The following is a 22,206-nucleotide window of genomic DNA, read 5'->3' as shown; positions in this document are numbered from 1 at the left end:
TATTTTAGTAATAACAATAGAAACAAGTGAAACTGTCATAGAGAAGAAACAACCATCAGGTACAGCACAGAAGTTGGAAAATATGAATGGCTAAGTACAAAAACACGTTATCTGTAACATATATATTCACCTTGACAAGTGATATGCCAGAAGGAATAAATTAGAGATTATTATCATTGGGAATATTTTGCGATTTGGCTAAAACTTTTGGGTAAAACATCACTTCCTCATGCAGACAATGCATGTTCAACAGCACATGGACACGCCAGAACTCGCCTGTGAAGACGACATGGTACGACTCCTGTGTTTGGTGCTTTCACTGAGTGCATCACTTTTGGGCGTGACTCTCTCTGCTACCGCTTCAAGGAAAGCCGTTAGAATGATAGCTCCGCTGACAGTGGTGCTGTAGACGTCGTCAAACGGTGCGTGTAGATATTATTCTTGCTGTAAACTAGCCTATTTCTTGACTAAAGGTACGATACATGACAATATGATCCTTCACGACTAAGAGAACACTGTCTCTCCTCTCAGGCGCTAGTCGCGTGGGGTCGTTGAGACAGTGCATGACGTTGAATATACCCCTCCTGAACCCACTGCTCTAATATATGCTTGCTAATCGGGGTATCTCGACCCCGTGAGCAGCAGTATCATGGAATGATTGAGTCAGATGCTGGTAGACATTTCCCTTCTTACAAGGGGTACAACACCAACTTCTCATAAACAAACAACATCCAATGCGATCTCTGAATGAGAACTAGCTACATAATTTTTCGTTACATACAGAATATACTCTTACCCATTTTGTGGAGTCTCACTGAAAAGCTAATAGTTTGCCTGACCTAGCATGTAGTACATTTCTCGTCAATTTGACTTTGGCTGCGTGCCACCTTCATGCTATTGCGGTTTTAATAGCCAATAGAGCATACAGGGCTAAAAAAAGGCAGCGACTGGTTGTCGGCATGCGATTACACATCCGGTTTCAAGACAAAAGTTTATCTAGCAAAATCAGATCAGGTGCTTCGTGAAAACGATGGGCTGGCAACACTGTCACATCGTGCAGCGCATCGTAATGTTTAGAGAACCATGAGATCTCTCCATACTACCATACCAGCAGTTGTAGCTCGTGAAGTAGACTACTGGGACAAGAGACTAACATCCACCATGGAGCTATAATTCGAATCCTCATGAGGTTCTATAAGGTTTCCTTGTAAAACAAGCCTTATAACTATGCAATTACAATTTTATTTTTATATATAGGCACTGATTACGTCTGTGGACTCTGAATAATAATAGAATAGAGGCAAGTTATGTTATATTTTGTATTTGTAAAGGATTAATTACTACTGGATTTGTGAAATAATATCTGTGTCGGTGAGTTCTGAAACCATCATAGAAAAGAATTAGTAAAGAAAAACTCAGAGATTTCATGACAGCCAGCCATTGTATAAATAGTAGTGTAAGAATAATAATGTCGTGGTCGCCTTCTTGGAGTCACGTAGAGAGGAGAAACCTGCGACGCTATGTTTAAAGCATAGGTAGCTTTCTTTTGTCAAGATTGTAAGCAAGACGCCATTAGTCGCTGATTATAAAGAAAGGTGAGTGAACTTGTTATTATTCTAGTTTGAAATATAGTTATTTAATGAGAATTCGTATGGTATTATTAGAAAGCTTGCCTCGTATTTCAAATCTGATAATAAGGGCAATCATACCGCAATAAGCGGTCAGCTAAAAAGTTAATTTAAAATTGTTTCTTACAGCAGTTTGAGATCGGAGTACAAAGCAGCAGATTTTACGCTGTGTTTCACAGGCGGACGCGGGCTGCTAATGTTGTAAACTTTAACAGTGTCAAAGTTAAAATACTTTCATGTTTCAAAAGGAAATCTTGCTATGCAAAAATTCTGGACTGGTAAAAGTTGTAGAAAAATCATTTTCTAGTTAATAATGACAGTCTCATGCTCTAGTGTTAGCCGTGGCACTGATTAATAATTCATTTTGACGAAAACTCCACTGATAGGTTTGAGGTTCTTTAAGCATTGCGTACGGTAGCTTCATTATTTTTGATAACAGAAATAGTTCCATAACATTTTTACGATAGTTGTAGCAGAGATGGATATGTTGTGCATTCTATTGAGTTACAGTAACAAAACTGTTCATTTAATAAGAAGTCATTTCCAGTATAATAATACTTAATATCACTTGTTCGCAACATACAATTAACCAAAGTAAACGAGTGTACAGAAAAAATATTGGATCGTGAAAGTTCCCTTTTCTTATTTTGTTGACGTCCATTCGCTATCGTCGTTTGTAAGCAGGACATCATTTTGTCACATGACAGGAGCCTATTACGTAACTGTAGGATCCATTAAACTGCATGCATGTGTCTACTAACCGCGCAGTACACAACTGCAATTGATCATATTCATGTAGGGTGGAGTACACAAACTATGAATACGTGGTTTCGGTGATGGGTGCATCCGATAACCAAACTGTTGCTCCTGCTGCTCGGCACCTTCAAAGGTGCCATCCCGATAGGAATGTTTCTCGTCGCCTGGTGCAACACCCTCGGGAAACCGACAATCTTCGTCTGCAAGTAATGTACAGAGGCCGTCCAAGAACTAGGCGTACTCCACAAAGTGAGCACATGATTCTTGAAATAGTTCACCAGCCACCACGGCCAGGTACCCGTGATATTGTAAGACAGTTCCAGATATCACAAAGACTGGTTGTTGAAGTGTTGCACGATGGAGACCTACATGCTTACCATCACACGTTAACTCAACACAAGTGGCCTTTCGACGAGTACACTTTTGTGGATGGCTTTTACAGAAAGTGGAAGATAAATAACATTTTATAAATAACATGATGTGGATTAACGAATCTAGCTTCACTCTTGAAGGTATTTTCAACCTGCACGATAGCTATTATTGGTCGAAACACAGCACACGTATTATCCGTGAACGAAGCTTTCGGGCATGCTTAGGCATAAACCTGTGAGCTGGAATCGTGATAGGAGTATTTTGGGCCCTTGATTATTGCCGGACAAGTTGAATGCGCCCACGTATCGTATGTTTCTTTGCAATACTTTGTTTGACCCTATAGGAAACGATCCACTAGTTGTTTGGCGACAGCTATGGCTACAGTATTATTGTGCACCGCCACACTATGGGATAATTGTACATAACTATTTAAATGAGGCGTTTCCAGGGAAATAGATTGGTCACGGAGGTTCAGTGTGCTGACCTCCACATTTCGAGGATATTAATTCATTAGAATTTTATTTGTGGGGAAAGGAACAAGTTCTTAGCGCCCCGCCCATGGATGTATACGACCTAATACCTTGTATGCATGACACTTCGCCAATGATGGATGAATCTGTCTTGCGCAGACTTCAGCAAAGTGTGATCCAGCGAGTGACGAAATGATGATGGCTTTGAATATCTTTTCTAAAGTGAACGTTGCTCTTACGTCCACGTACCAGAACTGTGAAGTCTGGACGTCATACGTACAGAACGGAAATATTGCTCATAGCGTAATGTACAATCTAGTTTAGCCTACCAGTTGTGTTTTTTGTACTTCACTGGATGCAGACGATGTTACTGTACTCTCTATTATTTTATACTGCATTTATTTGTGTCACGGACGAAACAAGGCGGACACTTACACCTGTAAGAAGCTCATGTTAGATCTTAACGTTTCAATAAAGTAGCAGAAACAGAAATAAATACAGAAGATACCGCATTGCCAGGTGTAAACTGGATACAATTTTATGCTTTAACTGAAAAACATTTTTGGTGCGAACGCCGTTCGAACATAGGCGAGTCTGCATATGCGTTTCCCACGGCATTACCTCGTCTCACTGAGCTAATGGAACAGCTCCGGCACAATGCAGAGATCTCGGTCACGATGCACGCATTTATAGCGTTGCCAGAGACTCGTTTCTTAAATCACGTTTCTGTTAATCCTATTGGCGGGATTATGTTTTGCTAGACACACTTTTGTCTTGGATCGGGATACCGACCGCCAAGTGTTCATAACTGTTGGAGCCCTACCACGTAGGTCTGATAGAGAAGATCCAACAAAGTGTGGCACGTTACGTCAGAGAATCGTTTAATCGGCGCGAGAGCGTTACGGAAATCGCAGTCGTTACAAGAGAGGCGTGGTGCATTACGAAGATATTTACTTAGAAATTTCTAGAGAGCACTTTCCGGGAAGAGTGGGACAACATATTACTCCCCCCTCCCCACACACAGGTCTTGAGTAATGACCGAGAAGAGAAAATTGGAGTAATTAGAGCCAATACAGAGGCTTACCGACAATCATTCCTCCCACGCGCTATTCGCCAGTGGAACAGGGTTGGAGGGCACAGTTAGTGGTACAAAGTTAACCATCCGCCACACACCATTACGTGGCTTGCGCAGTATGATGTAGATGTAGATGAAGTGCGGCGTATTTTCTTCAAATGGTTAAAAAGGCTCTGAGCACTATGGGACTTAACATCTGAGGTCATCAGTCCCCTAGAACTTAGAACTATCTAAACCTAACTACCCTAAGGTCATCACACACATCCATGCGTGAGGCAGGACTCGAACCTGTGACCGTAGCAGCACCGCGGTTCCGGACCGAAGCGCCTAGAAGCGCTCGGCCACAGCGACCGCCTATTTTCTTCACCCTATAGATATATCGCAGTACAGTCAGTTGCATAGGTCAGACTGTTACTAGGCTGACTGTGAAACTGACAGTTACACATGTGTATATGTTAAATAAATAAATGAATTTATTTACTAACAGAGTCTGTGCCCATAAAAAAAGTGTCTCCAACAACCAAAGCAAAAAGTTCCTAGATCTAACTTAAAAGTAACTGTGCCCCTATTTTCCTTATTAAAATTTGTATACATACGTAATAATGGCAATCGTTTGCGTAACTGATACAGTAGAAGACTGGAAAGAAAATTATCTGTTCTGACTCCTTTTCTCTTCACCATGCTGTAGCGTGCTTCACCACAAAGGAAATCTGAGTGGTTGGGCATCGGGAAAGCCCGAGGATTGTCAAACTGAAAGTCTTGGGCCCTGACCCTCATTTGATTACATATTTTAAATTTAACTAACATCTTTTCAACCCGCTTCGCATATAAACTCGATTTACAAGGCATCTGGTACCAGCAGCCGACATTTTAAGGCTGATGTCAATCGAACGAACAGTTTGTTTGATGACTGCTGGCGTGTTCGGGATCTCCTACTCGTATATCGCCACCCACCTGCAACGTCGCATCGCTATACCGGTCATCGTTTCAGTTCCGCAGGAGCACTGGACGAAGTCAACTGGCAGGAAGCTGGCTAGTTGCGAGGGCGCGCACGGGATGGTGCCGCCACATTTGGTGCATCCGCTACGTCATTTTTCCTCAGCCAATCCGAGCCCACAGCGCTAGACCAATAGTTGCCTAGCAGTCATCCGCCATGTGGGTACAACTGCTCTCGCCCGGCGAGCAGCAAGCACTTCCGTCTCCGTCGGCAGGAGCAGAAGTTGTCCAGCACCACGCAGCCGCCCACACTCGATGTCGCCTCGCCCCTGGCATCCATACCGCCGGCTACCCGCTACTCCGGCTGTGGGCTCTGAGGGCGGAACTCCTTGTATTGCTCGCTAGGTGGGACTTTAATTTTCTGCCTCGTGCGCATGGCTAAGAAGATAGTCGCTCTCGTTTGCAACAGAACTTTTCAGAGGATACTCTCACACAAACATTTGTTAGACTTGTTTTCTAAGAACTTCTGTTGTTGTTGTTGTTGTGGTCTTCAGTCCTGAGACTGGTTTGATGCAGCTCTCCATGCTACTCTATCCTGTGCAAGCTTCTTCATCTCCCAGTACCTACTGCAACCTACATCCTTCTGAATCTGCTTAGTGTACTCATCTCTCGGTCTCCCTCTACGATTTTTACCCTCCACGCTGCCCTCCAATGCTAAATTTGTGATCCCTTGATGCCTCAAAACATGTCCTACCAACCGATCCCTTCTTCTAGTCAAGTTGTGCCACAAACTTCTCTTCTCCCCAATCCTATTCAATACCTCCTCATTAGTTACGTGATCTATCCACCTTATCTTCAGTATTCTTCTGTAGCACCACATTTCGAAAGCTTCTATTCTCTTCTTGTCCAAACTAGTTATCGTCCATGTTTCACTTATTTTCAGAAATGACTTCCTGACACTTAAATCTATATTCGATGTTAACAAATTTCTCTTCTTCAGAAACGCTTTCCTTGCCATTGCCAGTCTACATTTTATATCCTCTCTACTTCGACCATCATCAGTTACTTTACTTCCTAAATAGCAAAACTCCTTTACTACTTTAAGTGTCTCATTTCCTAATCTAATTCCCTCAGCATCACCCGATTTAATTGGACTACATTCCATTATCCTCGTTTTGCTTTTGTTGATGTTCATCTTATATCCTCCTTTCAAGACAAGAACTTCTAGTTGCCAAAAAAGTTATTCCTTTATTTTCAAAAAGGATTTTTTATTCAATATTTTAAACATAGCTGCACAACAGCAACGGTTTCACGTAATAAAATTATAAACAGCCGACCAGTTGCAATGGATAAAGAAATTCTTTACCCTGGTTTCGACAAATATAAATTTGTCTTCTTCAGAATGTAACCTACGGGCAATGAAAATCATAGCTTACATTAGGAAAGTATGAAACATATTTGTCGAAACCTAGGTAAAGAATTTCTTTATCCTCTGCAACTGGTCGGCTGTTTATAATTTTATTACGTGAAACCGTTGCTGTTGTGCAGCCATGTTTAAAATATTGAAGTTCCTGCCTGCCGAGGTATCCAAAGCTTCATCCAGGTACATGGACATCAAATTAAAAATTGTGAAAGCAGGTACGGCTACTGATTTTAATCAACAGTGCCTAGATACAGACATTACCCCTGATTATGTGAAGGCGTACTTAAATTTGAAACAGTGTAATAAAGTGCCTTCTGTTAATAAGAAACTGGTACATTTAGTCATTTCTGACAGCACAGTAAATTTGTACAAGAAAAAAGATGATCTTAACAGTGAAGCTTACTATATACACCTATTTTTAACAAAAGCCTTTAAAGATATTTTTAATTTCCAAATTAACCGCCTGTGGAATAGTATTAATGAATGGCTTTTTAATCGCATAGAGGAAATTAGGGCTAGACATGAAAGAAAGTTGTTGAAATTCAGTAATAGGGCCACAAGTAAAAATGTTAATATACCAGACAATAGCGTCAAACATCAGTTTTACGAAAGAATATTGAACGAAACTAACATTACTTTTACGCAGGCTGAAAATGACTTGTTATGTAAAGGCCTTAAATATAATTTGCCTTCTCAACTCGATAAAGATCCAGTTATCTGTAATCTTATTGTAGATCTTAAAATCGCTTTGGAATTCCTTAAATTAGAGAAAACCAAGAAAGTCAAATATGTCTACAAATGTAATAACATACCTGTAATAGACAAAGAAATTAAACTACATTCTAATGTTCAGTCGGGTGAATATAGAATAGTAAAAAAACATTCGTCGTAAAGTGAGAGATCACGACACCTTAGTCACTAAGAGTGACAAAGTGAACACTGCTGTCGTGGCTTATAAAAATGAATATATTGAAAAGACGGTAAAGTTTTTTAAGGACAATGACATCGCTGAGTTACCGTAGATCCAACCGCGTAATTGCAAAAAGAAATCCGGCGTACTTTAGCTAGTTCTGTCAGCTTGTTCAATAACTTACAAAAGAAATAGCTTAAAAAATGAACCCGAAACCACCCGTGCTCAGAAGTCAGTTTAAACTGCACAAACAAAATCACCCGATTCTCCCTGTAGTGAATGGAATAGGTAGCACACATCACACACTCGCTAGGCGCCTCCATTTCAAAATTAAAAATGCTTTCATATTTGAAAATAATTTTTCGGTGAAAAACAGCAAGGAATTGATCAACAATATTCAAACTGTAAGATGTACACCTGACACTAGACTAGTTTCCTTTGACATCGTCAGTCTTTATACAAATGTCCCTACCGATGTAACCATAGCCCTTGTAAAAAAGGTTCTACTAAAACATAAAAAAACTAAATGAAATTCAGATTGCAGAACTGATTAGTTTGCTTAAATTCGTTATGAAATACAATTACTTCCCGTTCAATGGGAAAATGTATATACAACCAGATGATTTAGCAATGGGTAGCCCCCTCGCTGGTATTTTGGAGGATGTTTTCATCAACGCTTTGGAAATAAGGTTCTTCAATTCAAGTTCACAATTACGCCACAATATCCATTATTATGCACGTTATGTTGACGACATTAACATTGCTTTTGACGGTACTGATCATGAGTTAGAGCTTCTCTTCAATACTTTTAATAGTTTACATGAAAAAATTTTCTTCACAAAAGAACTTCAGAACGAAAAAGGTGAACTTAACTTTCTTGATTTAACAATTTCTATACAGAATAGTTCCTTCAATTTCAACATTTTCCGTAAGGAAACGTGTTCAGATAATGTCATCCCTGCTGACTCAACTCATCCAAAAGCTCATAAACTGGCGTTTTTTCATTCTGCCATTCACAGTATGGTAACTACTCCTTTATCACCAGCCGATCAACAAAAATAATTGAATGTCATCGAAGCGATTGCAGTTAATAATGGGTACAATCAGAATATGATCGATTACATGTTCAGTAAGAAAAAAAAAAACTGTTCGAGTTTGAGCAACAACCCCACCCCCCGATAGCAAAGAAGCTAAACAATTTATTTCTATTCCTTTCTTGGGCAATATATAGGATAAAACGGCTTCTAATGAAAAAATATAACTGTAAAGTCTCCTTTTCTACAGATAACAGTTTAAAGAGAAATCTTTTACATTTAGTAGAGATCGCCAGCGATTGGTTTTCCAATTCAGGGGTTTACAAACTAACCTGCAACAACTGTCCTTGATATTATATTGGTCAAACAGGAAGAGCTGTGAAAACAAGATATAAAGAACATCTATTAGGTAAAAGATGAGCGAATATACACAATTCTACTTTTGCTGAACATCTCCTGATAGGCAGTCATACGCCAAAACATTTAGAAGACACTGTTGTCCTACACAGAGAAGACAAAGAGCGTAGATTAGATCTGTGAGAAGAGTTACAAATTTTCAAACATCTAGAGCTCAAGTACGGTAATATACTGAACGACCAGTTGAACCTTGCTTGTAGACAATTTTTCGAAGGCTTTAAACCTGTACTGTTTATGGTATAACATTAACGCTGGTAACCTTAGCGGTTTATTTCCTCAGGAAGCTATGATGCACCTTCAATGCTTTAAGCTCACTACCCCTTATGTAATGGTGGTTTTTTCACGATGTCTGTTTGCTACTACATCGGCCCTTATGTGATTTTGCCTGGCTCTAAAATTTTTTTTCCTGTGGATTTGTATTAACAGGATCGTGTACCAGTGTTCGTAATCTTTCTTGACAAGAGCCATTATTGTCAATTTTAAAGTTCTGACATGTATACCGTTTGTGGGCTTCACTAATATAGTAATGTAATTTTTTATATTTTAGCTGTATATGCCACTTGGCGAAAGTGCCTTTTTTTGGTGTATAACTACATGATTTGTACCAATGCTCCCATGTTGTTGTAACGGGAGTGTTAATTTCCTTCCTTTTTTATTGTTACTCTACCCAAGGACGTTATTAATACTGATAATTTACACGTTGACTTTGTACGCCAATTGGAACATATTTCTCGGCACGAGCGCCACCTGCCCTGTTTTCAGAGTAACTACGCTCGCCGATTACACTCAGTCGGTTGTGAGCTCTGCAAGATCCATGAGTTATTTTATATTAACGTGACAAACCATAATTCTAGGGCTATATTTTATTTTTTACACATGGATCTATGCCGACAATTGTAAAAACGACGATGGTAGATTAGTCCTTACTAATGTAAAATTGTAAGTACCAGTCGTCGCTATCATACTTCTTTAATGCAAGAGTTCTCTTTTTTTTAAATTAATTTTGGCTTATAACTTTCATACTTTTCTAATGTGAGCTTTGATGTTCATTGCCCTTAGGTTACCTTCTGAAGAATACAAATTTATATTTATCGAAACCTAGGTAAAGAATTTCTTTTGGATTTTTTATTGTTTGTTTTGAACTGCCAACAGAGTACAGATTGTGAACATAAACTGATTGTGTCAGTAAACTGATTTGCAAGTGTAGTCACTGACTTACTGTAAAAGAGCCCCACGCTGGAACACTTCAGTTCACGAAGAGATGTTTCAAGACTTTCACGTGACTGTTCCAGATAGCGCGCCTGTTTTTGATTCACCATGGCTCCGGCAGACGTGGTTATGGACTTTACTCATCTAATCCTCCTTCTTCTACAACAGACACAGTGGGCAACAAGGATCTTCTGGCGAAACTCGCGGATCCAGTGCACCAGCCACCAGAGGTTTTGGAGCACGGGGACACAATCCCCACTCCCAGTTGTGGCTTCCAGCAGCCGCCGTCTCCCTCCCGTGCGTTCGACTTCAAAGCTGAGCCGTGGCTGTGCTACGTAGCGCAGATGAACATTTCCTGGTCCACAAGTTGACAGTCGCCTTCCAGTGGCGCGCTTATCTTTTGGCCAACGCTGGCCCCTTTGTGTACCAGCTTATCCAACACCTGCATCCTGAGGCTGATCAAGACTGTTTTCTATGAACTTCTGAAGTCTGTCCTCTCTGACTACTTTGATTCCAGCGTTCATGTGGCCATAGACCGCCTCTGTTTCTTCATTTGTCACAAACTTTCTCATAAATCTTAGGACTCCCTCAGGACGGTTGTTTCCAGTGTGCTAAAGACCAGTGCAAACACCCGTATGCTTCCTTCCTGGTGTGGGTGAAATGGTTCAAGTGCACCCTCAGATGAGACCCTCCATCACGATTTGCTCAAGCTTAAGGATCCCTCCCTTGAGTCTTGTCTTCCCATTATTTGGGTGTACTATCAACCTCAGCACTCTTTGATGTCCCTGTAGAATCTGGCGTTGGTCTTTGCCTCTAAGCTGGCTTGGAAGCCTTCTGCCTCTTCCAAACCTCCCCAAGACACAGGCCAGCAGGGTGAACATTGGCTGCATTCTCTTCCCTAGTGCAGTCAATATTTTATTAGCCATCATGGGCAGCAATGTCTTTTCTGCCATGCCAAATGTTCAGCATGTGGAACGCCCAGCTACCATTCCAAAGTTTGGTATTCCTTGGTGACGTCTGTCGATTTAGTGTCTCTTCCCCCTCCCCTCCCCCCCACACTGACTACTCCAGGGACAGCGATGCTCTGCTGTACGTTCTTTTGATCCACATGGTGCTCCCTTCCTCCAACGAATCAATGTCTCTCCCTGTCCTGCATAAGATTGTCCCAGTTTCTCTCGAAATTGATACCGGGTCCACTTCCTCTGTCATCGACCACCCAAATTATAAGGCCCTGGGATCTCCCACCCTGCAGCCCATCCACACCCAGCTACACAATTTTAGCGACAACCTCATTTCAAGTGTGCCCTCTCAGTCTGCATACAATGCGAGAATACACCTCTCATGGGATGCATTCTGGTGGTTGAAGTTCCTCTCACCTCTAACCTTCTTAGCTTGGATCTTTTCACCACTCTGGGGCTGCAGCTTTATAATGCCAGTCCTCATGGCAGTTGGGGGAGGCGGGTTCCTACGCCTCTTAAGCACCCTCTTCTGGCCTCAAGGACTCTGAGGCCCATGTCACACTCCTTCCATCAATGGTTCCTAAGTTTTACAAAGCACAGACCATTCCCTTTGCACTCTAAGATTGTCCTGACAGGAACCCTGTCGTTTACAGGACGCTAGTGTCATCACTCCCTTCTCCAACAGAAGCTCGGATATCCCATAGTTCTTGTCAACAAGGCTAATGATGTCTTATGCATGTGCAGCGAGTGTTATGGTCAACTCCCAGTCAATGGTAAACTCTTAACTTGTGCCAAAAGTTAAAGAGATTTCCTCTAAATGGGTGCCAGCAATATTTTTGCAAAAATTGATCTTCGTGACATCTAGCTCCAACACCCTTTGGACGCAGTATCCAGGGACATTTTGGTTATCACTACCCCATTTGGCCTTTTTCAATACAATTTACTCCCTTTCAGGTATCGCCAGTGCACCAGCGATTTTCCAGCGTTATGTTGTACAATTTTTGCTGGGTGTTGCCCACGCTGCCAGCTACTTGGACGATATCTCGGTCCCCAGTGACCTCGCCCACAATCTGGACGTTTGGTTTGCAGTGTTTGATCGTGTGTGTCTCTGTTGTAACATGGACAAGTGTGACTTGTTTGTGAAACAAGTGGAATATTTTGGCCACGACCTTAGTGCTTCTAACATCTGCCCAGTCCCATAGTTCGTTGAGGCCATCCAAAAGCTCCTTGGGCCTTGCAATAAGGCTAAACTTAAATCTGTCTTAGATCAATTGAACTACTATCACCATTTCACTCCCCGTGCAACTGCCTTTGCGTTGCCCCCCCATATTTCCTCTCCCCAAAGTGAAGGGTGTTCCACCTATTAAAACAGGCGCTCCTCAAGCCTACCTTCTCGATGACCTACGATCCCTCCCAGCCGCTCACACTCGTCACAGACGCCTCCGATTATGGTATGAGAGCTGTTCTTGGAAGCTGTTCTCTCCCACATGCAGTGGAGCAGCCAATTGCATTTGTCTCTAAAGCTGTTGATTCCGCCCAGCATAAATACAGCCAAGTCGGAAAGAAGCACTTGGCATTATTTTTGGGCTCAAAAAGTTCCATTTCCCCTCTATACATACCGCAAGCTCCTGCTGCCCCTGTTCTGGGCTTTCGCAGATGTCCCCACCTACACAGCCTGCCACCTCCAGCACTAGGTCCTGTTCCTCTCTACCTATTCCTAAGAGATAGTTTTGCCTTCCCCCATGCCAATGCTGATCCTCTTTCCTGGATTCCACTGGGAAAAAACCCGACAGTCAACACTGATCTGGAATAATCAATCAACCTTAAATTTAATAAGAAGTCAAATACTGCAGTCAGTTTCGACCTGAAAGGTCTGCTGCCACCTCGGCTCTGCCACCGACGACGCCATTGTATGGCTATTTCTGAATGTGGACCTCATTTGATCCCACACTGCAGGCGATTAAGTCCTCTGCATCTTCCTCCAGCACATCTGGCAAGGCTGGCCACCCAACTAGTAGGCTCTGGAGCACCCAGATCTTCAGGCATTCTTAGGTCATCACCAGAACCTCTCTTCCCAGGATAGCATGGTCCTGCTTCATGGCAACAACTGCTGCAGTTGGGGGGTCATTCTGGCGACTCTCCTCAATAGCATCCTCCAGTTGCTCCATGGACACTGGGGATTGTCCTTACCAAGAGGCTGGCTCGCCATGACTACTGGCAGGGCACAGATTCCGCTATCCAGGATTTGGTCACCACTTGCCCCACTTACGAGAGTTGGCCTGCCAGAGCCGGCCTTCCATCTGGACTTTTCTGGCCCCTTCGTTGGCTCCGTATGAATTATCGCCACGGTCGCTGGGTACAGAGTTTTGTTCGTGGCCTGCATGTCTCCCACTTCCTCTTCCCACACCATTCGAGCCCTTATCCTAATTTTCGCCCTTCAGGGACTCCCTGAATCTATTGTCACCAATAATGGGCCTCAGTTTACTGCTTGCTACAGCATCATATTAATCCACACTGCACCTTTCCACCCTGCCTCCAATGACACTGCTGAGCATTTTGTGCGGACATTTAAGCCTTAAATGTCCAAAATATGCCAGCCACCCTCCCGTGATGAGGCTCTTCACCTTTTTCTTACGTCTTACAGAGCCAATCCAATGGAGGGCTTCTCTCTAGCAGAGCAGCTCCATGGTCAGCCTCCCCTTCCCTCTCTGTCCATTCTCCACCCACCAAACTGATCCACTTCTCCCCCCTCCTTCCCGCCAGCATCGTTTTGTCCTGGAGATCCTTCTGTCTAGGCTATGATTTTTGACAGTTGCCGATCTCCTGGGCCGAGCTGTGCTGCTCATCACACTCCTCATTGGCTCCAAACCCTGCAAGTATAACTACCATCGCCAGCCCCATCGTGGTTCCCCATCTGAGGCGGACTCCGCAACTCAGCTCGAGACACACAGGACTGCAAGTGTCTCGCTGCATGCCCAACCGATGTATTGCTTCTGCTTGTCGCTCCCTCCACCCACCAATTCAATGGCCATCGACCCACCAGCATCCCCTGCCTGGCCCTGAGGCGATGCTTCCGGCAGCGACGCCGCCCTTGACTCTGATTCCTGCCTCCACCTCTCCTCGGTCTTTCTCGGGGAAGGGAGGGGAGATATGGCGTGTTTCCGTGTTCTCCAGCAACGCCACCAACCCGCAACATTGCACCGCTATGCGGGTTATCAGTCCAGCTCCGCAGGGGCACTGATTGAAGTCATTTTATGCAGCGAATCCGAGGCCACATGACTAGACCAATAACTGTCCAGTAGTCATCTGACACATGGGTATAACTGTCCTCACCCAGCGAGCTGCAGGCAGTTCCATCTCCACCAGCAGACGCAGAAGTTCGCCAGCTCTATGCCGACACCCAGACTCGATGTCGCCCTTGCCACCTGGGATCACCGTGCATGGCAACCTATTGTTTCGGCTGTGGACTCTGAGACTAGAACTCCTTGTATTCCTCCTCAGATGAGACTTTAACATTCTACCTATTGTGCTTATCTGAGAAGAGAGTCATTTTCGTTTGCAAGAGAACTTTTCAGAGGATAGTCTCAAACAAAGAATTATTTATTTTCTAAGATCTTTTAGTTGTCAAAGAAGTCATTCCTTTATTTTTCCAGGAAGGAATTTTCTTATTTGTTTTAAACTGCTAACAGAGCACAGAACTTAGGTTTGTGAACATAAACTGATTGTGTCAAATTAATTTGTCAGTGTAAGGAATGACTTACTGTAAAAGTTCCCCAATCTGGGGCACTTCAACTGTCATAAGGATAACAGAGGAAGCTAAATGCTCACACATATTTAATACACAAGTTAAAAAAAAAAGAACAGGAAACATTATGTACAAAGGGTGCTCCATAACCAATAGTAGGGAATATACTGTAAACATTGCATTGACTTCAACATCAAACTGGGCTACTCACGTAATTTCGGGACGATGCTGCTTTCTACAATTTTTTTGTAATCGCGAAGCTTAAATATTATATGTATTCACCTTGTTTTGTATAAGTTTATGTGAGTTTTACTAACAGCTATTGTGCAATATTCTTGCTATGGACGTAAAGAGCAGTGTGTGAAAGGTACATACAACAAATGGATAATTGTAAATGTCACATTGATATGAGGCATTTTATATGTTAAAATTATCGAGACACGTTATTATAAAGTCTTGTATTGTAGAGAGAATTTCTGCAATTTTTTGGCTATTTGTTTAGGAGACAAGTACTAGATAAATTCGCAAATTTATTTAAGTAAACTGTTAGTCAATGTATGCACACTGGTGCTGTGTTCTATGCATATTAAATTTATACTTGACAATCAGATTAATTTCCTTCAATTTATGGAAGTTATCAAACAGTTGTGTGTATCTTACTGTTTCCAAATGAGGCAGTTTCCTATGGTGTCATTATAGCTTAATTAATTAGAATAGATTCGACGATATGAATTAGCGCCATAGGAAACCTAAGAAAATATTGTTGGCTGTCATTTCCTTTATTACTCCAAAATTTGCGCATCGGTGTGTGCGCAGTGTACGGTTTTACTTTTCTGATGAAATGGCAAAAGAATGTTATAGATATTTTGCTTGTCTCTCGAAAGCAGACGGGCAAATATAGAAAAACTGAAAATAATAATGGATAAGAAGGTGGTGCAAATCGCTTACCATATTCAACCACAAAAGTTTCATAGTTTCAAATGTGTTGCTTCTCGTGATACTTTGGCACCGTCTACAGTGTCACTGTAACATAAACAATTAGAACAGAGATCCGACAATACGAATAAGAGCAATACAAAACGTAAAATGTTGTTGGCTGTCACTTATTATCCCGTTACGAAATAAACGTAAGTAAAGTGAAATCTAAACTATGATTCTGTGCCAAAGAAGTACAATACCATTGCTCTTCACATCTTAAGGCCTACTTAAGTTCCTCGTCTCAAACTGTTAAGATGTCTGTAAAACGATTATACATAGTTTCACGGTTCATCTAAAGGTGACCTATTTGTAGCAGTGAAGCAATACCATAATGCTCAAAATGTTCTGAGGGCTACACGGGCTAAAATGCACCGTCCCAATATCACGTGACGCTGCAGGTGATGTTGCAGAGAGAATTCCCGTTCTGCGCATCTGAATCTCACTCCATACACAATTATACTCTATGATTCGACAAAGACTCATTATACGCTGCCCACGACATCCATTGCAGGGTCATTCCAACACTCAAAAAACCTGTGTAACGACAAGAAACGGAACAAGCGAGAGAACACAGTGAGCCAGGCACACTGCATTGATATTCGAAACACCGTTGACGTTGCAGATAGGGCCAAAACGAATCACAACTGATATTACGGTGACATACCACACATGAGCTGATGAACACTTAAGATAAGTTTCAGCATATCTCTCGTCTGGGTCTGAAATATAAAATATTCCCAGCGACACCATGCAATGATGTTTCATTCATTCATATCGATGAGAATACATAGCAACAGATTTAACTGCGATAACATCGCATATATAGTATGACTAAAGTTTAACACACCGTTAACTGCTTAATTTGATTGCAGCTAAACTTGGAAATGGATTACCAAAGCTCCAGATTCATACCACTTTCCCCAGTCGATGCTAGCTGAAACTTCCTGGCAGATTAAAACTGTGTGCCCGACCAAGACTCGAACTCGGGACCTTTGCCTTTCGCGGGCAAGTGCTCTACCAACTGAGCTACCGAAGCACGACTCACGTCCGGTACTCACAGCTTTACTTCTGCCAGTATCCGTCTCCTACCTTCCAAACTTTACAGAAGCTCTTCTGCGAAACTTGCAGAACTAGCACTCCTGAAAGAAAGGATACTGCGGAGACATGGCTTAGCCACAGCCTGGGTGATGTTTCCAGAATGAGATTTTCACTCTTCAGCGGAGTGTGCGCTGATATGAAACTTCCTGGCAGATTAAAACTGTGTGCCCGACCAAGACTCGAACTCGGGACCTTTGCCTTTCGCGGGCAAGTGCTCTACCAACTGAGCTACCGAAGCACGACTCACGTCCGGTACTCACAGCTTTACTTCTGCCAGTATCCGTCTCCTACCTTCCAAACTTTACAGAAGCTCTTCTGCGAAACTTGCAGAACTAGCACTCCTGAAAGAAAGGATACTGCGGAGACATGGCTTAGCCACAGCCTGGGTGATGTTTCCAGAATGAGATTTTCACTCTTCAGCGGAGTGTGCGCTGATATGAAACTTCCTGGCAGATTAAAACTGTGTGCCCGACCAAGACTCGAACTCGGGACCTTTGCCTTTCGCGGGCAAGTGCTCTACCAACTGAGCTACCGAAGCACGACTCACGTCCGGTACTCACAGCTTTACTTCTGCCAGTATCCGTCTCCTACCTTCCAAACTTTACAGAAGCTCTTCTGCGAAACTTGCAGAACTAGCACTCCTGAAAGAAAGGATACTGCGGAGACATGGCTTAGCCACAGCCTGGGTGATGTTTCCAGAATGAGATTTTCACTCTTCAGCGGAGTGTGCGCTGATATGAAACTTCCTGGCAGATTAAAACTGTGTGCCCGACCAAGACTCGAACTCGGGACCTTTGCCTTTCGCGGGCAAGTGCTCTACCAACTGAGCTACCGAAGCACGACTCACGTCCGGTACTCACAGCTTTACTTCTGCCAGTATCCGTCTCCTACCTTCCAAACTTTACAGAAGCTCTTCTGCGAAACTTGCAGAACTAGCACTCCTGAAAGAAAGGATACTGCGGAGACATGGCTTAGCCACAGCCTGGGTGATGTTTCCAGAATGAGATTTTCACTCTTCAGCGGAGTGTGCGCTGATATGAAACTTCCTGGCAGATTAAAACTGTGTGCCCGACCAAGACTCGAACTCGGGACCTTTGCCTTTCGCGGGCAAGTGCTCTACCAACTGAGCTACCGAAGCACGACTCACGTCCGGTACTCACAGCTTTACTTCTGCCAGTATCCGTCTCCTACCTTCCAAACTTTACAGAAGCTCTTCTGCGAAACTTGCAGAACTAGCACTCCTGAAAGAAAGGATACTGCGGAGACATGGCTTAGCCACAGCCTGGGTGATGTTTCCAGAATGAGATTTTCACTCTTCAGCGGAGTGTGCGCTGATATGAAACTTCCTGGCAGATTAAAACTGTGTGCCCGACCAAGACTCGAACTCGGGACCTTTGCCTTTCGCGGGCAAGTGCTCTACCAACTGAGCTACCGAAGCACGACTCACGTCCGGTACTCACAGCTTTACTTCTGCCAGTATCCGTCTCCTACCTTCCAAACTTTACAGAAGCTCTTCTGCGAAACTTGCAGAACTAGCACTCCTGAAAGAAAGGATACTGCGGAGACATGGCTTAGCCACAGCCTGGGTGATGTTTCCAGAATGAGATTTTCACTCTTCAGCGGAGTGTGCGCTGATATGAAACTTCCTGGCAGATTAAAACTGTGTGCCCGACCAAGACTCGAACTCGGGACCTTTGCCTTTCGCGGGCAAGTGCTCTACCAACTGAGCTACCGAAGCACGACTCACGTCCGGTACTCACAGCTTTACTTCTGCCAGTATCCGTCTCCTACCTTCCAAACTTTACAGAAGCTCTTCTGCGAAACTTGCAGAACTAGCACTCCTGAAAGAAAGGATACTGCGGAGACATGGCTTAGCCACAGCCTGGGTGATGTTTCCAGAATGAGATTTTCACTCTTCAGCGGAGTGTGCGCTGATATGAAACTTCCTGGCAGATTAAAACTGTGTGCCCGACCAAGACTCGAACTCGGGACCTTTGCCTTTCGCGGGCAAGTGCTCTACCAACTGAGCTACCGAAGCACGACTCACGTCCGGTACTCACAGCTTTACTTCTGCCAGTATCCGTCTCCTACCTTCCAAACTTTACAGAAGCTCTTCTGCGAAACTTGCAGAACTAGCACTCCTGAAAGAAAGGATACTGCGGAGACATGGCTTAGCCACAGCCTGGGTGATGTTTCCAGAATGAGATTTTCACTCTTCAGCGGAGTGTGCGCTGATATGAAACTTCCTGGCAGATTAAAACTGTGTGCCCGACCAAGACTCGAACTCGGGACCTTTGCCTTTCGCGGGCAAGTGCTCTACCAACTGAGCTACCGAAGCACGACTCACGTCCGGTACTCACAGCTTTACTTCTGCCAGTATCCGTCTCCTACCTTCCAAACTTTACAGAAGCTCTTCTGCGAAACTTGCAGAACTAGCACTCCTGAAAGAAAGGATACTGCGGAGACATGGCTTAGCCACAGCCTGGGTGATGTTTCCAGAATGAGATTTTCACTCTTCAGCGGAGTGTGCGCTGATATGAAACTTCCTGGCAGATTAAAACTGTGTGCCCGACCAAGACTCGAACTCGGGACCTTTGCCTTTCGCGGGCAAGTGCTCTACCAACTGAGCTACCGAAGCACGACTCACGTCCGGTACTCACAGCTTTACTTCTGCCAGTATCCGTCTCCTACCTTCCAAACTTTACAGAAGCTCTTCTGCGAAACTTGCAGAACTAGCACTCCTGAAAGAAAGGATACTGCGGAGACATGGCTTAGCCACAGCCTGGGTGATGTTTCCAGAATGAGATTTTCACTCTTCAGCGGAGTGTGCGCTGATATGAAACTTCCTGGCAGATTAAAACTGTGTGCCCGACCAAGACTCGAACTCGGGACCTTTGCCTTTCGCGGGCAAGTGCTCTACCAACTGAGCTACCGAAGCACGACTCACGTCCGGTACTCACAGCTTTACTTCTGCCAGTATCCGTCTCCTACCTTCCAAACTTTACAGAAGCTCTTCTGCGAAACTTGCAGAACTAGCACTCCTGAAAGAAAGGATACTGCGGAGACATGGCTTAGCCACAGCCTGGGTGATGTTTCCAGAATGAGATTTTCACTCTTCAGCGGAGTGTGCGCTGATATGAAACTTCCTGGCAGATTAAAACTGTGTGCCCGACCAAGACTCGAACTCGGGACCTTTGCCTTTCGCGGGCAAGTGCTCTACCAACTGAGCTACCGAAGCACGACTCACGTCCGGTACTCACAGCTTTACTTCTGCCAGTATCCGTCTCCTACCTTCCAAACTTTACAGAAGCTCTTCTGCGAAACTTGCAGAAGAGCTTCTGTAAAGTTTGGAAGGTAGGAGACGGATACTGGCAGAAGTAAAGCTGTGAGTACCGGACGTGAGTCGTGCTTCGGTAGCTCAGTTGGTAGAGCACTTGCCCGCGAAAGGCAAAGGTCCCGAGTTCGAGTCTTGGTCGGGCACACAGTTTTAATCTGCCAGGAAGTTTCATATCAGCGCACACTCCGCTGAAGAGTGAAAATCTCATTCTGGAAACATCACCCAGGCTGTGGCTAAGCCATGTCTCCGCAGTATCCTTTCTTTCAGGAGTGCTAGTTCTGCAAGTTTCGCAGAAGAGCTTCTGTAAAGTTTGGAAGGTAGGAGACGGATACTGGCAGAAGTAAAGCTGTGAGTACCGGACGTGAGTCGTGCTTCGGTAGCTCAGTTGGTAGAGCACTTGCCCGCGAAAGGCAAAGGTCCCGAGTTCGAGTCTTGGTCGGGCACACAGTTTTAATCTGCCAGGAAGTTTCATATCAGCGCACACTCCGCTGAAGAGTGAAAATCTCATTCTGGAAACATCACCCAGGCTGTGGCTAAGCCATGTCTCCGCAGTATCCTTTCTTTCAGGAGTGCTAGTTCTGCAAGTTTCGCAGAAGAGCTTCTGTAAAGTTTGGAAGGTAGGAGACGGATACTGGCAGAAGTAAAGCTGTGAGTACCGGACGTGAGTCGTGCTTCGGTAGCTCAGTTGGTAGAGCACTTGCCCGCGAAAGGCAAAGGTCCCGAGTTCGAGTCTTGGTCGGGCACACAGTTTTAATCTGCCAGGAAGTTTCATATCAGCGCACACTCCGCTGAAGAGTGAAAATCTCATTCTGGAAACATCACCCAGGCTGTGGCTAAGCCATGTCTCCGCAGTATCCTTTCTTTCAGGAGTGCTAGTTCTGCAAGTTTCGCAGAAGAGCTTCTGTAAAGTTTGGAAGGTAGGAGACGGATACTGGCAGAAGTAAAGCTGTGAGTACCGGACGTGAGTCGTGCTTCGGTAGCTCAGTTGGTAGAGCACTTGCCCGCGAAAGGCAAAGGTCCCGAGTTCGAGTCTTGGTCGGGCACACAGTTTTAATCTGCCAGGAAGTTTCATATCAGCGCACACTCCGCTGAAGAGTGAAAATCTCATTCTGGAAACATCACCCAGGCTGTGGCTAAGCCATGTCTCCGCAGTATCCTTTCTTTCAGGAGTGCTAGTTCTGCAAGTTTCGCAGAAGAGCTTCTGTAAAGTTTGGAAGGTAGGAGACGGATACTGGCAGAAGTAAAGCTGTGAGTACCGGACGTGAGTCGTGCTTCGGTAGCTCAGTTGGTAGAGCACTTGCCCGCGAAAGGCAAAGGTCCCGAGTTCGAGTCTTGGTCGGGCACACAGTTTTAATCTGCCAGGAAGTTTCATATCAGCGCACACTCCGCTGAAGAGTGAAAATCTCATTCTGGATGCTAGCTGAGTCCGACACGTTCAAGCATCCAAACACAAATGTTTTTCCTTCCACCGCATCGACATGTGAGTAAAGTGGGGCAGAAATGCTCGTGACGTCATGCCATATGACTCTAATGAGTTTAAATTTCTTAGTGTGGCTGTACGGCCGCCATGTTTGACGCAAATTCAATGCCGATCCGTCATTTCTTCTATATTGAAGAGCGTCGTCTGTTCATAAAGCCCCCTTGAAATTACGACAGCATCACATCAAGTTATAATCGACATATGGATAAACTTTTCGATGCAGCTAAGACTGCAACATGACTCAAAACATATTCATCTGCCCACGATAACATCTTGTTGCTCGCATACTGAATATAAATCAATGCAATTTCAGCAGGTAGTCTGAATATTATATAGTAAGCTTCGAAACGAGTTGTGCTGAGCCGGCGCAGAGATTCTG

The 22,206-nt window shown here is 44.0% G+C and overlaps 1 protein-coding gene across 1 annotated transcript in view; it reads right to left on the bottom strand.

Annotated features, from left to right (window-relative positions):
- LOC126355038 (collagen alpha-2(IX) chain-like) overlaps positions 1–22,206 on the bottom strand; it is a 122,906-nt gene that overhangs the window by 8,377 nt on the left and 92,323 nt on the right. The window lies entirely within an intron of this gene.

Source organism: Schistocerca gregaria, chromosome 3, assembly GCF_023897955.1.
Source record: "Schistocerca gregaria isolate iqSchGreg1 chromosome 3, iqSchGreg1.2, whole genome shotgun sequence".
NCBI classification, from domain to species: Eukaryota; Metazoa; Arthropoda; class Insecta; order Orthoptera; family Acrididae; genus Schistocerca; species Schistocerca gregaria.
This window is presented reverse-complemented; position numbering and strand designations above follow the sequence as displayed.